General features: G+C 36.1%; 1 protein-coding gene across 1 annotated transcript in view; it reads right to left on the bottom strand.

Moving 5' to 3' along the window:
* The window catches only part of LONP2 (lon peptidase 2, peroxisomal), a 97,486-nt gene that overhangs the window by 43,362 nt on the left and 33,201 nt on the right, over positions 1 to 20,923 (bottom strand). The window lies entirely within an intron of this gene.

The raw sequence follows: 20,923 nt of genomic DNA, 5'->3' as shown, positions 1-20,923 counted from the left end.
ATAAAGGTGGGGCTCTTATCCAATATGACTGGTGTCCTTATAAGAAGAAAGAGAGAGACCAGGGATACATAAGCACAGAGAAAAGGTCGTGCAAGGACACACTGAGAAGGCAGCCATCTGCAAGCCAAGGAGGAGACCTCAGGAGAAATCAAACCTGCCAACAGCTTGATCTTGGACTTCTAGCTTTCAGAACTGTGAGAAAATACATTTGTTTGTTTTTTTTAAGCCATCCAGTCTGTGGTATTTTTGTTATGGCAGCCTTAGCATTCTAATACACCCTTATTACGTATGTATTTATACTACAGAGAGATATATTTTCAAAAATTTTAACTGATGGAATATGTGAACAAAACATATGGGGATTACTGGTGCAGACAACAAAGAGACCTTAGCAAATATAAAGGGCCTCAAAACAACCTATAAACAAATCCTTAAAAAAAAGTAACCTGAAGATATATTCCATCTGAACAACAAATAAATCAAAATAAAAGGATCAGAAGCAACAAAATCATTTAAGCCCAGAATTCAAACTAAATGTATGAGGATGCACTTTTAGAACAAGGGACTAAGGAAGTCTGAAAATCTGCTCCTCCATAAAAGCAATGAGAACTGGCAAGTGTTGTCAAAATAAACTTTTTCAGTATTCTAGAAATTAACTTGCAACAACCTGTTTATTCAAGAAAAACAACTGAATCTCAGTAAATATAACAAGTTTTATGGTCTATTAACTTGCTTTACTCCCTCCTCTTCTCCCAAGTTCATGGTAGCCTTGAAAACTAATAGCCTCACAACCACAATAGCTGTGAAAACCTGTAGCCTAGCAACCCCTATAAGGGACAGAATAAGATTAGAGCTCCCCAGAAGCCACATCCCCAGAGAATGTCACCCACCAGTCTGAAAGTTCCTTGGAAAGGCTCAATTCTCAGGATTTATCTTTATTTGACCTGACTCAGAGAACACTCTGTGTGAACAGCCCTATACTCAGGGCATTTGTCAAAAATAACCGACAGCAATTGTTTAACACTGCAGCTGCCTGAAGCAGCGATACCAGTTGGGACTAACAAGAGGCTGATCAAAAACCTTAAAGAAAAAAGTCTGAGTGATGTGATATTCATAGAGGCTTTTGAAAAGCTCTGAAATATTCCTAGGAATCTAGAAGGTCATATATATGTATAGGACTCTAACTATGATCGGGAAAGACCTGAGAAAGGCTTCAAAGCTCACCTCTGGCAGACACTGAAGCTGTATAAAAGCAGGAAGCGAAGGCTAAGGTAGAGTTATAAACTCTGCCCAAAAGTTAAGCACAGAGCCCCTTGGAAAAGAGTGGGAGACATACTGATTCAGGCACTTAAGGAAATCTCTGTCCTACCATTAGCTGACCACTAAACAATCAGCAACTTCAGTGGCCACCCACGACAAAGAATACAAACTTTACAGAAAGATACCAGGAAAAACACTAAAACAAACCAAATAACAACAACAAACCAACAAATCCTTGAGGGAGGGGGAAATCTAATTATATTATTTAAAAATTATAACATTATATATGTTCAGTTTCAACAAAGAATTATGAGACACATGAAGAAATACAAAAGCATGGCCTAAAATCAGTAAAAGGAAAAAATAAATAGTGAACAGAAATTGTCCCTGAGGAAGCCCAGATGTCAAACTTCTTAGATACAGATTTAAAATCAGCTATTACATATATGTTCAAAAAAACTAATGCCACAACATGGATGAACCTTGAAGATATTATGCAAAGTGAAATAAACCAGTTACAAAAAGACAAGTACTGTGTGATTCCACTTATATAAGATGAACAGATTAGTCAAACTTATAAAAACAGAAAGGAAAATGATAGTTGCCAGGCACTGAGGAAGGAAGAAATGGAGAGTTGCTGTTTCATGAGTATAGAGTTTTGCAAACAGAAAAGTTCTAGAGATTGGTTACATAGAAATGTGAATATACCTAACACTACTGAACTGTACACTTAGGTTAAGAGGACAAATTTTATGTTAAGTGTATTTTACTACAATTAAAAAACAAAACTAAAGGAAACCACACCTGAAGAACTACAGGAAACTATGAAAATGATGTTCTAACAGGTAGAAAATATCAATAAAGAAACAGGAATCATAAAAAAAGAAGCAAATAGAGATTTTAGATTTGAAAAATAAAGTAACTTAAATGAAAAATTCACTAGATGGGCTAACTAGCAATTTTAGCTGGCAGAAGAAGGAATCAATGAACTTGAAGATAGGTCAATTGAGATTAACCAATCTGAGGAACAGAAAGAAAAAAGCAAAGAAATGAACAGTGCCAGAGGGACCTACTGGACATTAGAAAGATCACCAACATACTCATATTGGAAGTCCAAGAAGAGGATAAAGAGAAAGGAGCATAAAGAATATCCAAAAAACATTAATTGACACATCTAATAAGCTCAACAAACCCTAAGTAAACTCAGAGATTCATACCTACACTCATCATAGTCAAACGGTCAAAAGCCAAAGACAAAGAATCTTAAAAGCAATGAGAGAAAATACTGTTTTCATTAAGTGCAAGGGACCCACCATAAGATTAACAACTGACTCTGCATTAGAAACCATGAGGATGGAAAGGAGTAAGAGGACATATTGAAAGAAAAAAAGACTCAACCAAGAACTGTATATCCAACAAAGCTATCTTTCAAAGATGAAGGAGAAATTAAGACATTCCCAGATTTAAAAAAAAGAAAAAACACTGAAAGAATTTGTAGCTAGTAGACCACACTATAAGAAATATTAAAAGCTGAAGTGAAAGGTTGCTAAACTGTATCCAAACACACAAAAAAAGAACACCAATAAAAGTAATTACAATAGTAAATATAAAAAACAGTATATGGGAAGGGGGAAGGGATAAATTAGGAGCTTGGGATTAACATACATACACTACTATATATAAAATAGATAAGCAACAAGGACCTACTGTATAGCACAGGTAACTATATTCAGTATTCTGCAATAACCTATATGGGAAAAGAATCTGAAAAAGAATGAATACATGTTTATGTATAACTGAATCACTATGCTGCACACCTGAAACACATTATAAATCAACTATACCCCAATAAAATGTTTTTAAAAAGACAGTATAATGCATTTTTGTTTGTGAATTTTATGTTCTCTTATCTGATTCAAAAAATTTCATTAAATGATAATTACAGCTGACCCTCATTATTCATGGATTTTATATTTGCAAATTCACCTACTTGCTAGAATTTATTTGCAACTGCAAAATTAATACTTGTAGTGCTTCTGCAGTCATTTGCAGACATAGTATAGCACATCACCCAAGGTGCATATTCCCAGCTGAGGTCAAACAAGATGATGCTCTGCCTTCTTATTTTAATTCTCATATTCTAAGCAAGGATCCTCCTTGCAGTCTATTTAGTGCCAGATTTTTTGCATTTCTGTGTTTTTTGTTAGTGATTCTGCTCTTTAAAAAGCCCCAAAGGCAGTGCTGAAGTGCTGTCTAGTGTTCCTGTGAGCAAGAAGGCCATGATGTGCCTTACGGAGAAAATACATGTTAGATAGCTTCATTCGGGCATGAGTTATAGGGTTAATGGTCATGAGTTTAACGTTAATGAATCAACAATATATATTAAATATATAAATAAGGCAACTTTAAACAGAAACACAAATAAAACAAGGTTATGTACTGATTGATGACAAACTGGCTTGCAGGAAGCTAACCCTGTATTTCTTCAAGGAGCAATAATTCAGTATTTGCTACTTCAGTGTCTGCTGCAACTTTATAGAGCATGACTACTGCAAATAATGAGAATCAACTATATACTACTGGGTTGATAAGCTTACAGTGTATAGAGATGTATTTTCTGACAAAAATGGTACAAAAGAGGGCTGAGGGAAGGAGGGCGTGTTGAAACTGAGTTTTTACATACTATTTGCAATGGTTAATTTCATGTGTCAATTTGGAGAGTGTTTTGGATGAAATTAATATTTACATCAGTGAACCTTGGGTAAGTCTGCCTCCATAATGTGGGTGGGCTTCATCCAAACAGTTGAAGGTCTGTAAAAGAACAAAAAGACTGGCCTCCTTGAGCAAGAGGAAATTCTCCAGCAAACTGCCTTCAAACTTCGTCTACACCATCAGTTCTCCTTGGGTCTCAAGCCTGCTGGCCCACACTATAGATTCTGGACTTCCCGGCCTCCATAACTACATGAGTCAATTCCTTACAATAAATCTCTTTACATGAGTATATCTAGATATCTATCCTATCTATAGATATACATGGATAGAGATAATCTGTATATTATAAATAAATATATCTATATATTCAATAATAGGTAAAACTGGGAAAAGATCAGCAAGGACATAGAAGACCTGAATAGTACTATCAACCAATTAGACATAACAAACACCTAGAGAGCAATCCATGCAACAACAGCAGCAGTATACATATTCTTCACAAGTGCACATGCAAACATTCTCCAGGGTAGACCATAAGCAAGACATTAAACAAATATCTATATTTCAAAAGCCTGAAATCATACAAAGTATAATCTTTGACCAACATGCAATAAAATTAGAAATGAATAATTTTTAAAATTTTGGGAATTCACGAAAATATGAAATTAACCCCTAAATTACAAGGGAAATCAAAAAGAAATCACAAGGGAAATTGGAAAACATTTCGAGATGAATAAAAACAAAAATATAAGTCACTAAAACTTATGAGATGCAGCTAAAGTAGTGCATATAAAGATATTGATAGCTGTAAATGCATATACTAAAGACAATTCCAAATCAATAAACTAACCTTCTACCTTTAGAAAGTAGAAAAAGAACAAACTGAATACAAAGCAAGCAGAAGGAAGGATCAGAGAATAATCCTTAAATAAATGAAACTGTGACAAGAAAAACAATTGAGATAAATCAACAAACCAAAAGTTGGTTCTTTGAATAGTTCAATAAAACTGACAAACATTTAGCCATACTGAGTAAGGAAAACAAGGACATTCAACTTACTAAATCAGGAATGACACAGGCCACATTACTATCAACCTTACAGAAATAAAAAAGAAATGAGTATACTATAAACAAACTTGTATGCCAACAAATTTGATAATCAAAATGAAATGGGAAAATTTCTAGAAAGATATAAACTATTGAAAGTAATCTGTCAAAAAGTAATAGAAAATCTGAATAGATATTGCCATTCCTATCCATCATTGTACTGGAGGTTCTAGCCAGGGCAATTGGGGGTGGGGGGGAAGGCATCCAGACTGGAAAAAAGTAAAACTATCTATATTTGCATATGACATGATCTTGTACATGGGAAAACTCTAAGGAATCCACTAAAAAAACCATTAGAACTAACAAACAAGTTCTGAAAGGTTGCAGAATACAAGACTGATATACAAAAATCAATTTGTATTTCTTTACATAAGCAATGAACAATTTGAAAAAGAATTGAAGAAAATAATTCAATTTGTTTTCTTCAATAGTATCAAAAAGAATAAAACATTCAAGAATACATTTAACAAAAGAATTGCAAGACATATACTCAAAAACCACAAAAACAATGTTGAAAGAAATTAAGACCTAAATAACAGAAGGACCCCCCGTTTATGGATTCAAAGAATAAATATTATTAATATGGCAACACTCCCAAAAGTGATCTACAGATTCAAGAGAATCCCTATCAAAATCTTATTTAGCTTTTTTGTAGAAAGTGACAAGCTGATCTTAAAACTCGTATGGAAGTAAAAAGGACCCAGAAGGGCTAGGCAATCTTGCAAAAGAAAGGAGGATTCACACAAATCAGGAGGATTCGCACTTCCCAATTTCAATAATTTTTATAAAATTACAGTGATCAAGACTGTGTGGTATTGGCATAAGGATAGAAATATGGATCAATGGTACAGTTGGAAGTCCAGAAATAAACCCTTACACTTATAGTCAACTGATTTTCCACAGGGCTACATTACATGGGAAAAGAAGTCAACAAATGGTGCTTGTGACAACTGGATATCCACAAGCAAAAGAATGAGGTGGATCCTGACATCTCACACCACATACAGACATTAATTCAAAATGGATTATAGATCTAAATATAAGAACTAAAACTGCAAAACTCTCATAAGAAAATGTAGGAGTAAATCCTCATGACCTTGGATTAGGCAATGGCTTCTTAGATATGACATTAAAACCAAAATAACAAAAGAAAAATACATATAAATTAGACTATCAAAATTAAAACCGTTTTGTGCCTCAAAGAACACCATCAAAAAAGTGAAAAGAAAGCCCACAAAACTGGTGAAAATATTTGCAAATCATGTATCTCACAAGGGATTTATATCCAGAATATATAAGGAACTCAACAAGAAAAAGACAAATACCCAATTAAAAATGTACAAATCATTTAAATAGATATTTCTACAAAGAAGATATACAAACAGCCAATAAACACATGAAACGATGCTCAATATTATTAGCAATTAGGGAAATGAAAATCAAACCACAATGAGCTATCACTTCACACATACTAAATCAAATGGATGGCTAAAATAAAAAAGACAGACAATAACAAGTGTTGATGAGGATGCAGAGAAACTGGAACCCTCATACACTGTTAGTGAGATAGTAAAATAGTGTAGCCACTTTGGAAAATAGTTTGGAAGTTTCTCAAAATGTTAAATACAGAATTTTCATATGATCCAGAAATTCTACTCCTAGTCATACACTGAGAACTGAAAACCTATGTTTACACAGAAACTTGTACATGAATGATCACAGCAACATTATTCAGAATAACCAAAAGGTGGGAACCATCCGAACACCCATCAACCACTCAATGATAAACAAAATATGGTATATATTCATATAAGAGGATACTATTTAGCCATGAAAAGGAATGAAGTTCTGATGCATACAACATGGAGGAATACTGAAAACATGATAAGTGAAACAAACTAGTCTCAAGAGGCCACATATTGTATGATCCTATTTATATGAAATATCCAAAACAGGCAAATCCACTGAGACAGAAAGATGAGTGGTTTCCAGGAGCTTTTGGTGGTGGGGGGGTATGGAGAGTGGCTGCTAATGGTACATGGGCAAAGACAATGTTCCAAAATTAGATAATGTTCATGGCTGTACAACTTGTCAATATACTGAAAACCAGAGAATTGCGCATTTAAAGGAGTGAATCTTATGGTTTGTGAATTATATGTCAATAAATTTGTTATTTAAAAAATAAAGGTGGGAAATATGTTTACAAAAAAGAATACAAAAACAAGACACTCTACACACTTATTAAAATGGCCAAAATCCAAAACACTGACAACACCAAATGGTGGTGAGGATGTGGAGCAACAAGAACTCTCATTCATTGCTGGTGGGAATGGAAAATGGTACGGACAACTTGGAAGACAGTTTGACAGTTTCTTACAAAACTAAACATGTTCTTACCTTATGACCCCAGCAATTGCACTCCCTGGTATTTACTCAAGTGAGCTGAAAACTTACATCCACACAAAAACCTGCACACAAATGTTTACAGTAGCTTTATTCATAATTGTCAAAACCTAGAAATAACTAAGATGTTCTTCAGTAAAAGGATAAACAAACTGTTTTACATCCATGCAGTAGAATGTTATTCAGTGATAAAAAGAAATGAACTATCAAGCCAGAAAAAGACATGCATACTACTAAGTGAAAGAAGCCAACCTAAAAAGGCTATACACTGTGTAATTCCAACTATATGACATTCCTAGAACAGAAAAAAATATGGAGACAGATCAGTGATTGCCAGGGACTTGGAGAGAGGGAGGGAGGAATGAGTAAGTGGGGCACATGGGATTTTTAGGGCTGTGAAACTATATTCTTTTTAAAAAATATTTATTTATTTATTTATTTATTTTTGGTTGTGTTGGGTCTTCGTTTCTGTGCGAGGGGTTTCTCTAGCTGCAGCGAGCGGGGGCCACTCTTCATCACGGTGCACAGGCCTCTCACTATCACGGCCTCTCTTGCTGCGGAGCACAAGCTCCAGATGCACAGGCTCAGTAGTTGGTGGCTCAGGGGCCTAGTTGCTCCGCGGCATGTGGGACCTTCCCAGACCAGGGCTCGAACCCGTGTCCTCTGCATTGGCAGGCAGATTCTCAATGACTCTGCCACCAGGGAAGCCCTGAAACTATATTCTTTGATACTGTAATGGTGGATACATATCATTTACACAGTCATCAAAACCCATACAATGTACAACACAAAGTGAACCCTGATGTAAAGTATGGACTTAAGTTAAAATAATGTATTAATACCGACTCATCAATTTTAAGGGGAAACTGGGGGAGGGAGGGTGAGAGGTTATATGGGACTCTGTACTTTCCACTCAAATTGTACCGTAAACCTAAAACTGCTTTTTTAAAAAAAGCTATTAATTTAAAAAAAGAAAGAATATAAAAGTTAAAAATAGTTTCTGATAAAGATGCATAATGTAAAAAAATTAAATCCTCTAAAGTAACTAGGTAGTGAGATAAGGAAGGGACAGATTACTGTGTATTAATTATTTCATTTTATACAAGGGAGGGACAATATATTGCATTTCTGATGTTGATACTTCGAGAAACAGAGATGTGTGATTTTTAACTGAAAGGTATCACAAGTAGTATTAAAAAAACAGAATACATGCCTTCTGATCTAACAAACTGTCCATACAGTTAATGACATAATTCAAAGGAAAAAATTAGGACCCTTTGTTAAAAAGGGGACAGAAAACAACCAAACTACAGATGTCAAAAGTCCCAACATACCAGTTAGTACAATATTTGAAAAGCCTACTGAATATCCAGACTTCCAGGTAGAGTCAAAAGTAATCTAAAAATGGATTATATGAAATACTAATAAAACATAATGAAACAAGGTTAAAAATTCAAAGAAAGCTGTACTTGGTATACACTAACAAAAAGGACGGATGAACTGCAAAAGTATTACCAACCTAAGGAGAAACCAAGGTAAGAACGGAAAAAAGAAAATGGCTGTACTAGATAGCAGGAAATGGACACAATGATGACATAACAAATAAATACTATTAAAATGTATATTAAAAAATTAGAAATTATAAAGTGAAACTGACAGAAAAAAAACTGTTGTGCCAAGTTTAATGCACTTCTGTATATCACAACGTGCAGAAAAAATAAAGCTATAAACCTAGAGAATAGCAATCTCATAACATACATATATACTCTTGTTAAAATACTGCTGTATTCATATACATACATATACACAGACACATGCACACACACAAACTATCTTTCCTAGAATCTATGGAATATGTATAAAAATGGTTCCTCACTAAACTCCAAAATTAAGAAATTATTGAAATTACATACTTAGACAATACATAAGTGGTAGGCAGTACATTAGAAATTATTTAAGTTATATACTTAAATACATAATAAACATCAAAATTATAACATAATTATTATAATACAAAAACAGTGAAAGTGGAAGTCAAAATTTTAACTACAGTCAGCTTAGAATAGTAGGTTTACAATACAGACAGCCCGACAACCTCTACCAGATGATACCACAGGACCCCTCTTTGAAAATACCAACTGGTCTAAGAGATAAGATTTACAGATCCTGAAATTTGGAGAACCCCACCCCCAATTTATCACTATCTGATGAAGCCCACCAGGTATCAAGCCTCACACGTGCACACAAAATGCTCAATAATCTTAATGTCACACCTTATATAGAGAGAGAGACATTGAAGAATTACCAAAGATTGGAGGAAAGCCCTAACATAAAACACAGGGGCCAAACAAACAAAAAAGGTAGAGAGACAAGGTGATTAAAATTAATGAGTTTACTAGCAAAGTTGTAGGATACAAGGTTAATATACAAAATACAAATTGTACTCTTTCTTTATATTAGCAATTATCAAAAATTGAAATAAAAAATAGCATCAAGAAATAGGAAATAATTTGGGATAAATCTGACAAAGTGCAAGATCTATATGCTTAGAGTAAAATAACATTGCTGAGAAAGTTAGGAAGACCTAAAAAAAACCCAGAGATATATCTGTTCACAGACGAGAAGAAACAATATTTTTGAGAAGAAACAACATTTTTAAGATGACAATTCTCCCCAAATGATCTACAGGTTCGAATGAAATGCCAATTAAAATCCCAGCAGACTGTTTTGCAGCAATTGACAAACAGGTTCTAAAATTTATATGGAAATGTGAAGAACCTAGAATAGCTGAAAAATTTTTAGACAAGAAAAGCAAAGCTGGACAACTAACACTAAATGATTTCAAGACCTATTATAAAGCAACGTGATCAACTCAGTGTGGTATTGGCATAAACATAAATTAATGGAACAGTATAAGGAACTCAGAAATATAAAACACACATTTGACAAAGATGTCTAAGGCAATTCAATGGAGAAAAGATACTTTTTTTGACAAATAGTACTGGAACAATTAAATATCTATAAGCAAAAAGAAAAGGAACCTTGACCCATACTATGCATCATATACAAAAATTCACTCAGCATGAATCATAGACTCAAATGTTAGAGCTAAAAATATGAAACTTCTAGAAGAAAACACAGGAGAAAATCTCTGTGACCTTGGTTTAGTAAAGATTTCTTAATTACAACTCAAAGGAAACCATTAACAAAATTTTTTAAATTGGACTTTATAAAAAACAAAAACTTTTGCTCTTCAACAAACACTGTCAATAAAATATTTGAAGAAAATACCCGAAAAATATGTACCTGACAGAGGAAATCTATGTAGAACACATAAGGAATTCTTACAACTCAACAATGAAAAGACAACTCAATTAAAAGGAAAAAGTAAAATTGGAATCTCACCAAAAGACACAAAGGATGGCCAATAATCACATGCAGAGATGCTCAACAAGTCATTAATTATTAGGGAAATACAAACTAAAACCACAATGAGATGATACAACACACCCACCAGAATGACTAAAATTATAAAAACTTACCACATATCAATTATTGGCAATGATGTGGAGCAACTGGGACTCTTACACACTACTAGTAGAAATGGAAAACAGCATAACCATTTTGGAAAACAATCTGGCAGTTCCTTAAAAAGTTAAACCTATACCTACCACTTGCCCAAGCCATTCCACTCCTAGGTATTTATTTATCAAAAAGAAAGAAAAATATATGTCCATACAAAGACTAGTATCAATACATGAGTATTCGTAGCAGCTTTATTTGTAATAGCCAAAACTTGAAAAATCCAAACATCCATCAAAATATGAATGGATACACCATCTCTTGTTGCTTCCATAGGTTTTTGTGTTTCAGCATTTTTACTACATTATGTATCTACAGATTTCTTTGTGTTTATCCTACATGAGATTCATTGAGCTTTGTGGTTGTGTAGATTTATGTTTTTCATCAAATTTGGGAAGTTTTCATCCACTATTTCTTTGAAAATTTTTTCTGCTCCCATCTCCCTCTCCTGTCCTCTTTTGCATATATTGGTGTGCTTCACAGTATCCCACATTGCCCTGATGCTCTGTTCATTTTATTCATTTTTTAAATCTGTTCTTCAGATTGTATAATCTCTATCAGCCTATCTTGAAATTCACTGGTTCTTTCTTCTATGAGTTCAAGTCAACTGCTGAATCTCTATGAATTTTTCATTTCAGAAGTGGAACCGCTATGTTCATTACCTTGATTATTCGTATGGCTTCATAATTTACACATATGTCACAGTTTATCAAACTGTGCATTTAAAATATATTCACTTTACTATATGTCAATTATACCACACCCTAGAACTGTAAAAAAATTAATCAATAAAATATCTTTAAATAACAATTTGTTAAAAGGGTAAGCTGCTTCAGTTTAATGAGTGGCAATCAGTTGACATCTCAATCTGAATGCCCATGTCCATTTGTGAATTAAACTGCCCAAGGCTAAGCATACATTTTGTAGAACATTCAAATGTTTTCATTTATTTCTGGCAAAACAGAATCATTAATATAAAGGAGATTCCTATATAATTTTAAAATACTGCCTATTCCTTGTATAAAAAAATAGGAATACATAACTTGTTAAATACTGGTAAAATACTTCCCTAAATGGACAGTGCTTGCTCCTGGAAACCTGGGATGTAGACACTAAACCCAATGCATTATTTCTCAATTCATTAGTCAAACTTCTATTTCTCAACTTATTTTTTCTCAATTTACCATTTACTGTTTACTTCTCTCAAGTTTCTTTTTTTTTCTTTTCTTATTTTACTAGTGAATCCAGTGGGGGGAGGGGGAGTCCTTGTAGAGAGAGAAAGATGACAAGAGCCAGGATTTGGGCCACACATTTGTCTGCTGATTCTCTGATATAGCATCCCTGAGATTGGCAGCAGAGAGGAAAAGAAACACTTGGAGATTATCCAGTCACAAATTCATACCAATAATTATCCCAACGCATTCAAGATTAGTTTTCATGTAAATTTAATCATGCAATCCAATCACCACCAAACTCTAATACCAGGAATGTTAAATAGGATAGAAATGAGAAATAATAAGTTTGGTTGAGAATATAGCTAAGGGCTGGAAGGCAGTGTATACTCTGGTGGCAGGCGTGCATGCATATGTGGGGGGTAGGGTGGGTGGGTAATATAAGAAAGACAGGAAATGGAAGTGGGTATAAAAAGAAAAGAAAAAGGCTAACACATTAAGATATTTTTGTGTAATCTGCAACTATGCCTTGGGCACTAGTAAAGATGGTTGCTAGCATTGAAAAGCAATGATTAACAAGACTTAAGCTTCCCTAATTTAGTTTAGTTCATCTTTCAGGTGCAGTCTTTCCCCTAATTAGAGACGGCAGAGAGAAAAAGAAAGCAGAAAAATGGGTATAGGTCTTCACCTACTCTTCTCCTGTAACATCAGTATTTAAGGCATTTTTTACTCTGCTAGAGTTTCAGAATTTAAATTAAACATAGCATGTGATGAGATGAAAAATTAAGATAATATCCTGGACTTCAAGTTTTTCATTTATAAAAGTTTAGAGCTGGATTTTCCTAAGTCTCTTTGACATTCTTTGACAATAGCTGTACATATTAGAAGATAATATGTCTGTGGTATCTAGTAAATATACTATTTCATTTAATTACTAATTGGATCTAATTGTTTTTTTTTAACATTTTTATTGGAGTATAATTGCTTTACAATGATGAGTTAGTTTCTGCTTTATAACAAAGTGAGTCAGCTATACATATAATATATCCCCATATCTCCTCCCTCTTGCATTTCCCCGACACCCTGACTATCCCACCCCTTTAGGTGGTCACAAAGCACCAAGCTGATCTCCCTGTGCTATGCAGCTGCTTACCACTAGCTATCTATTTTACATTTGGTAGTACTGTATATATGTCCATGCCACTCTCTCACTTCATCCCAGCTTACCCTTCCCCCTCCCCATGTCCTCAAGTCCATTCTCTACATCTGCAACTTTATTCCTGTCCTGCCCCTAGGTTCTTCAGAACTTTTTTTTTCTTTTAGGTTCCATATATATGTGTTAGCATATGGCATTTGTTTTTCTTTCTGACTTACTTCACTCTGTATGACAGACTCTAGGTCCATCACCTCACTACAAATAATTCAATTTCATTTCGTTTTATGGCTGAGTAACATTCCAATATAAGTGCCACATGTTCTTTATCCATTCATCTGTCGATGGACATTTAGGTTGCTTCCATGTCCTGGCTATTGTAAATAGAGCTGCAATGAACATTTTGGTAATGACTCTTTTTGAATTATGGTTTTCTCAGGGTATATGCCCAGTAGTGGGACTGCTGGGTCATATCGGAGTTCTATTTTTAGTTTTTTTAAGAAACCTCCATACTGTTCTCCATAGTGGCTGTATCAATTTACATTCCCACCAACAGTACAAGAGTGTTCCCTTTTCTCCACACCCTTTCCGGCATTTATTGTTTGTAGATTTTTTGATGATGGCCATTCTGACTGGGGTGAGGTGATACCTCATTGTAGTTTTGATTTCCATTTCTCTAATGATTAGTGATGTTGAGCATCCTTTCATGTGTGTGTTGGCAATCTGTATATCTTCTTTGGAGAAATGTCTATTTAGGTATTCTGCCCATTTTTGGATCGGGTTGTATGTTTTTTTTGATATTGAGCTGCATGAGCTGCTTGTACATTTTGGAGATTACTCTTTTGTCAGTTGCTTCATTTGCAAATATTTTCTCCCATTTGGAGGGTTGTCTTTTCGTCTTATGTTTTCCTTTGCTGTGCAAAAGCTTTTAAGTTTCCTTAGGTCCCATTTGTTTATTTTTGTTTTTAATTCCATTTCTCTAGGAGGTGGGTCAAAAACATAGAGTGTTCTGCCTATGTTTTCCACTAAAGAGTTTTATAGTGTCTGACCTTACATTTGTGTATAGTGTTAGGGAGTGTTCTAATTTCATTCTTTTACATGTAGCTGTCCAGTTTTCCCAGCACCGCTTACTGAAGAGGCTGTCTTTTCTCCACTGTATATTCTTGCCTCCTTTATCAAACATAAGGTGACCATACATGCGTGGGTTTATCTCTGGGTTTTCTATCCTGTTCCATTGATCTATATTTCTGTTTCTATGCCAATACCATACTGTCTTGATTACTGTAGCTTTGTAGTATAGTCTGAAGTCTGGGAGCTTGATTCCTCCAGCTGCATTTTTCTTTCTCAAGATTGCTTTGGCTATTTGGGGTCTTTTGTGTTTCCATACAGATTGTGAAATTTTTAGTTCTAGTTCTGTTTTTTGTTCTAGTTTGTTTGGTCTGGTGGGTTTTTACCTTGTTCCTTCATCTGCTGTGTGTTTCTCTGTCTTCTCATTTATCTTAACTTACTGTGTTTGGGGTCTCCTTTTCACAGTCTGCAGATTCATGGTTCCTATTGTTTTTGGTGTCTGCCCCCAGTGGCTAAGGTTGGTTCAGTGGGTTGTGTAGGCTTCCTGGTAGAGGGGACTGTTGTCTGTGTTCTTGTGGATGAGGCTGTATCTTGTCTTTCTGGTGGGCAGGGTTGCGTCCATTCGTGTGTTTTTGGGGTGTCTGTGGCCTTATTATGATTTTAGGCAGCATCTCTGCTAATGGGTGGGGTTGTGTTCCTGTCTTGCTAGTTGTTTGGCACAGGGTGTCCAGCACTGGAGCTTGCTGGTCGTTGAGTGGAGCTGGGTCCTAGCATTGAGATGGAGATCTCTGGGAGAGCTTTCACTGTTTTATATTACATGAAGCCGGGAGGCTTCTGGTGGACCAATGTCCTGAACTCAGCTCTCCCACCTCAGAAGCAGAGGCCTGACACCTGGCCAGAGCATTAAGACCCTGTCAGCTGCATGGCTCAGAAGAAAAGGCAGAAAAGACGGATGACAGAGGGAGGGAGGGAGGGAAGGAAGGAAGGAAGGAAGGAAGGAAGGAGGGAAGGAAAGAAAGAAAGAAAGAAAAGAAAAGAAAAAAGAAAGAAAAGAAAGAAGGAAAGAAAAAATAAAGAAAGGAAAGAAGGAAAGAAAGAAAGAAAAGAATGGAAGAAAGAGAGAAAAGAAAGGAAGAAAGAAAATAAAGTTTTTAAAATAAAAAAGATTATTAAAAAGTAATTAAAAAAGAAAGAAGAGAGCAACCAAACCCAACCCAAAAACAAATCCACCAATGATAACAAGTGCTAAAAAGTATACTTAAAAAAAAAAAAAAAAAAAAAAAGACAGGACAAATGGTAAAAGCAAAGCTATACAGACAAAATCACACAAAGAAGCATACACATACACACCCACAAAAAGAGAAAAGGGAAAAAATATATATATCTATATATTTTTTAAAAAAGAAGAGAGCAACCAAATCAATAAACAAATCTACCAATGATACTAAACTCTAAATACTAAGCTAAGATAAATATGAGACCAAAAACAAATTAGATGTAGAAAGCAAACCCCAAGTCTACAGTTGATCCAAAGTCCATTGCCTCAATTTGGGATGATTTGTTGTCTATTCAGGTATTCCACAAATGCTGGGTACATCAAGTTGATTGTGGAGATTTAATCCACTGCTCCTGAGGCTGCTGGGAGAGATTTCCCTTTCTCTTCTTTGTTCGCACAGCTCCTGGCGTTCAGCTTTGGATTTGGCCCCGCCTCTGCATGTAGGTCACCTGAGGATGTCTGTTCTTTGCTCAGAGAGGACGGGGTTAAAGTAGCAGCTGATTCGTGGGTTCTGGTTCACTCAGGCCGGAGTGTTGGTGGGGGCGATGCAGGTAGCGAATGCAGGGCGAGGCCAGTGCAATGTTGCAACAGCCTGAGGAGTGCCGTGTTCACCCAGGGACACTGTCCCTGGCAGTGATGGGCTGCACAGGCTCCCGGGAGGGGAGGTGTGGATAGTGACCTGTGTTTGCACACAGGCTTCTTGGTGGCTGCAGTAGCAGCCTTAGCGTCTCATGCCCGTCTCTGGTGTCTGTGCCGATAGCTGCAGCTCGCGCCCGTCTCTGGAGCTGGTTTAGGCGGTGCTCTGAATCCCCTCTCCTCACGCACCCCGAAACAATGTTCTCTTGCCTCTTAGTTCCAGACTTTTTCCCAGACTCCCTCCTGGCTAGCTGTGGCGCACAAGCCCCCTTCAGGCTGTGTTCACGCAGCCAACCCCAGTCCTCTCCCTGGGATCTGACCTCTGAGGCCCGAGCCTCAGCTCCGAGCCCCCACCCGCCCCAGCAGGTGAGCAGACAAGCCTCTTGGGCTGGTGAGTGCCAGTCGGCACCAATCCTCTGTGTGGGAATCTCTCCGCTTCGCCCTCTGCACCCGTTGCTGCACTTTCCTCCATGGGTCCGAAGCCTCCCCGCCTCCAACACCCATCTCCACCAGTGAAGGGGCTTCCTACTGTGTGGAAACTTTTCCTCCTTCACAGCTCCCTCCCAGAGGTGCAGGTCCAGTCCCTATTCTTTTGTCTTTGTTTTTTCTTTTTTCTTTTGCCCTACCCAGGTACATGGGGAGTTTCTTGCCTTTTGGGAAGTCTGAGGTCTTCTGCCAGCGTTCAGTAAGTGTTCTGTAGGAGTTGCTCCACATGTAGATGTATTTCTGATGTATTTGTGGGGAGGAAGGTGAATGCCACACCTTACTCCTCCGCCATCTTGAAGGTCTCAACTGGATCTAATTCCAATTAAGAACTTCAGTTGTTTTTTTCATTTTTTAATAAATTTTACTTACTTATTTATTTATTTATTTATTTATTTATTTATTTATTTATTTATGGCTGTGTTGGTTCATCGTTGTTGTGTGTGTGCTTTCTGTAGTTGCCGCGAACAGGGGTTACTCTTTTTTGCAGTGTGCGGGCTTTTCATCGCGGTGGCTTCTCTTGTTGCGGAGCACAGGCTCTAGGCACGCAGGCTTCAGTAGCTGTGGTGCATGGGCTCAGTAGTTGTGGCTCGCGATCTCTAGAGCACAGGCTTAGTAGTTGTGGCACACAGGCTTAGCTGCTCTGCTCCATGTGGGATCTTCCCGGACCAGGGCTCGAACCCGTGTCCCCTGCATTGGCAGGTGGATTTCCCAACCACTGTGCCACCAGGGAAGTCCCCAACAACTTCAGTTTTAAAGAAAGAAGTTTGGACTTCCCTGGTGGCGCAGTTCTAATATTAGAACTGTAATATTATTGCCTATATAAAAAATTTGGTATAGTATCCATGTATTTTATTTGCCCATTCACACAAAAGTGTATTTCAGAAATGCACTTATATTTAATGAACAGTCTGAATCTTGAATTAATTATAAATACGATAATCTAGCTGATAAAACTTCCATAATTTTGAGTCTAATAATTACATAAAAGGACTTTCCTTGCATCTAATATTTTAACACTATTCAACAACAGACTTGCCTGAATTCTACTACCAACATTTGTTTATCAAGTAGTTAGATCTAGTTTTATATTCTTCCAATAAATTTTCAAGAGGTATCTAAATTTTAAGTAAATATTTCTATGCTGACAACAGTATGCTGGAAATACATTCTACGCTGGAAATACATTCTATTTTATATGAGCAACAACTCCATGGAAGCTCAAGGAAATCAGCAGATTCTTCATGAGTAATATGAAGGCAAGAAGAATCTACAGGCAGAACAAGTTTATTTTTTAATTTATTCAGAGTAACCACTCTATTTCTACTATTATGTTCTTCATATCCAGTACGTATTCTCTTAATACAAATTAGCTGTAAAATAAAAATAATCTTGTATGAGTATATTTTATAAATAATGTCTAAAAGTCAATTTTAAAAAAGTAGGTTTTCTATATGGAAAGATAAAAAACACATGCTCTTGAATATTCCAGACTCTCAGTAATATTCTACTTTAACTACAAGGTATTGAGTAATTGAATTTATTCTTTTTTTTTCATTCATGGGGATCTACTGGTATTGGAAAATTTGAAATGGCTTTCAAAACAGACACAAAAGAAATGTCAGTGGATATTAAATTAAAATATTATCTGTAGAGTGCTTTACACTTTACAGAGTGCTTTTACATATATTCTTATTTGCTTCAATAACCTGTGAGGTATGAGAGGTTTTTTCCAGCATTTGGGCAGGTGGTGAGAAGGACGATGTCAGGGACCAAGACATTTGGTTCTTCCAAATGTACGTCCTGCTTCACAGATACCACAGCCTATAAGGAACTGATGCTATTTGTCACTAAACATCAGAGATAAGCATGTGGCCCAGGGTGGCATTTACTTTGAGGTATCATTTGAGGCTTTTGTACTTTTAGTTTGGAAATTGCCAAAAGAGTGAATACCAAGTTCTATGGAAGGTAAGAAACATCAATATATCAGCTGCTTGTTATCAAACATCAATTCAATTCAACAAATATTACTGAATCACCACAAAGCACTAGGTGAACATTTGAAATATACAGTCAAACAAACATACAGGGGGCTTAATCATCTTCTACTACTTGTGAAGCTGTCTTTGGTGGACTTGTTTCAGGACTCCTACAGATAGTCTGTTGGGAAATCTAACTATCAGGGAATTACTCTTAAGTTCTTTTCAACAGGGTAACAGTAAGTGTCTAACAGGAGAATCTGTCAGATTATCTGAAAAGTGCCCCAATTAAATCAAACTGCAAGTCTAAAGTTAACAACTAAGAAACCACTAAAATTTTAAATAATGTTCACTATTTTATCATACAGAGTACTGATTAGTAAACCAGTTACTGAGCCAGAAGAGAACTGTCTTCAAATAAAAACAAGCAAAACCAAACCAAATCAAACTCTTATCTCCAAGCCCTGGGGCTTTTAAAGTAGGGTAACTGTACTTTTTATTTTTTACTGTCTGTCTGAAGAGGACCCACTTCTAAGACTAAAAGAGAGTGCAATTAATAATTAGGCATAAACTGGGACTGTCCCATGCAAAACAGAATGTATGGTCTCCCTGCTCATAAGACACATGTCCCAGTCCATCCTGTTCTAAGAAGATTACAAAAACAGAAAAACAGGAAGCCAGAGGGAACTCAAAGTAAGGAAATAAACAAGAAAAAAACCTTTTACAAAGCAAGTTTTCCCTCGGTTTTACAAATCAATTTGAATATTAATAATATTTTACTTAAACCAGGGTAAAGAGTGGGGGCAGAGGTGGCAAAACAAGGAGGACTGGTTAAAGTAAATTTATGAAGCCAAACCCCTTCCCCTATCTCAGCAAAGTACTGGGATTTTCTTAAGAACACAAAGCAGCGGTTCCCTGTGCAGGTGACACTGGGCACAGCTGAGTGGAGTACATACTATACTGAAAACAACAGTTCAGGTGAATGCATACATCCAGGATGCTGAATGCTTGGTTCCTAGAATGTTGGCAGCCAGGCCTGCATTCTTAAGCCAAGAGACTTAAAGAGTCTTCTCTGAGAAATCTGACCAGCCTCAACAGAAAGACCTAAAGTTATTGACACAGAAGGTTCCTCAATGAAATATATTAGTCAGATGACCCTACTGTGAAAATTGTAATCAATAAGCCCCCTCTCATATGCTCATAGCTTCCAATCAGCTTTTTCATGCCTCACTATTAAATATGAACACACAAAAACTGCCAGACATCTAATGAAAGACTCTAATATAAAAGACAGAGACCAGAAAAAAATATATAACAAATAGATAAATGCAGCTTTGGAGCAAAGAAAGGAAAAAAAAATTTTTTTAGTCTATTAGTATTCTTCTCACAGAGACAAAAGGACCCTTTACAACTATGTAACAAGAGCAAGGTAGTATAAAAAGAACATGCAGAGAAGTTAAAAAAAGGGGTTCTTTGAAATGACAAACTCATACAAGGAATAAAAGATAAAGCTGAGGAACTCTCCACAGAAAGTAGAACAAAAAATAAAAAAGATGAGTAACAGGAGAGATAAGAAAATTAAAGATCTAACATCAAATTAATAGGAGTTCCCCAAAAATGGAGAAGAAATCGACAAAAGGATTCAAGAAAATTTTACAGAAATAAAAGGACAGGATTTTCCAATACAAAGAACCTTCAAAGCATCAGCAAAAATGGAAAGAGACCCATGCCATGGCAGATTATTGTAAATTTTCAGAACACTGGGATAAACAGGAGATCTGAAAAGTTGTCAGAGAGTAAAACAAGTCACAAAAGACAGGACCACAACAGCTTAGTCTCATCAACATCAACAGCAACACTGAAAACTGGAAAACAATGGAGAAATATCTTTAAAATTTTGCATGAAAATTATTTCCACCTGGAATTCTATACCCAGTCAAACTACCAATCAAGTATGAGAGAAACATAAAGACATTTTCAGATATGCAAAGTTGAAGAACGTTTACATGCAAGCTTTCTCAGGAAGCTACTGGGAGACTAACACCAGGACAATGAGAGAATAAACCAAGAAAGAGGAAGACATGGAATACGG

The sequence above is a fragment of the Kogia breviceps genome, chromosome 18, assembly GCF_026419965.1.
Source record: "Kogia breviceps isolate mKogBre1 chromosome 18, mKogBre1 haplotype 1, whole genome shotgun sequence".
Taxonomy (NCBI): domain Eukaryota; kingdom Metazoa; phylum Chordata; class Mammalia; order Artiodactyla; family Physeteridae; genus Kogia; species Kogia breviceps.
Note: the sequence above shows the minus strand (reverse complement) of the source record. Positions and strands in the feature narration are given on the sequence as shown.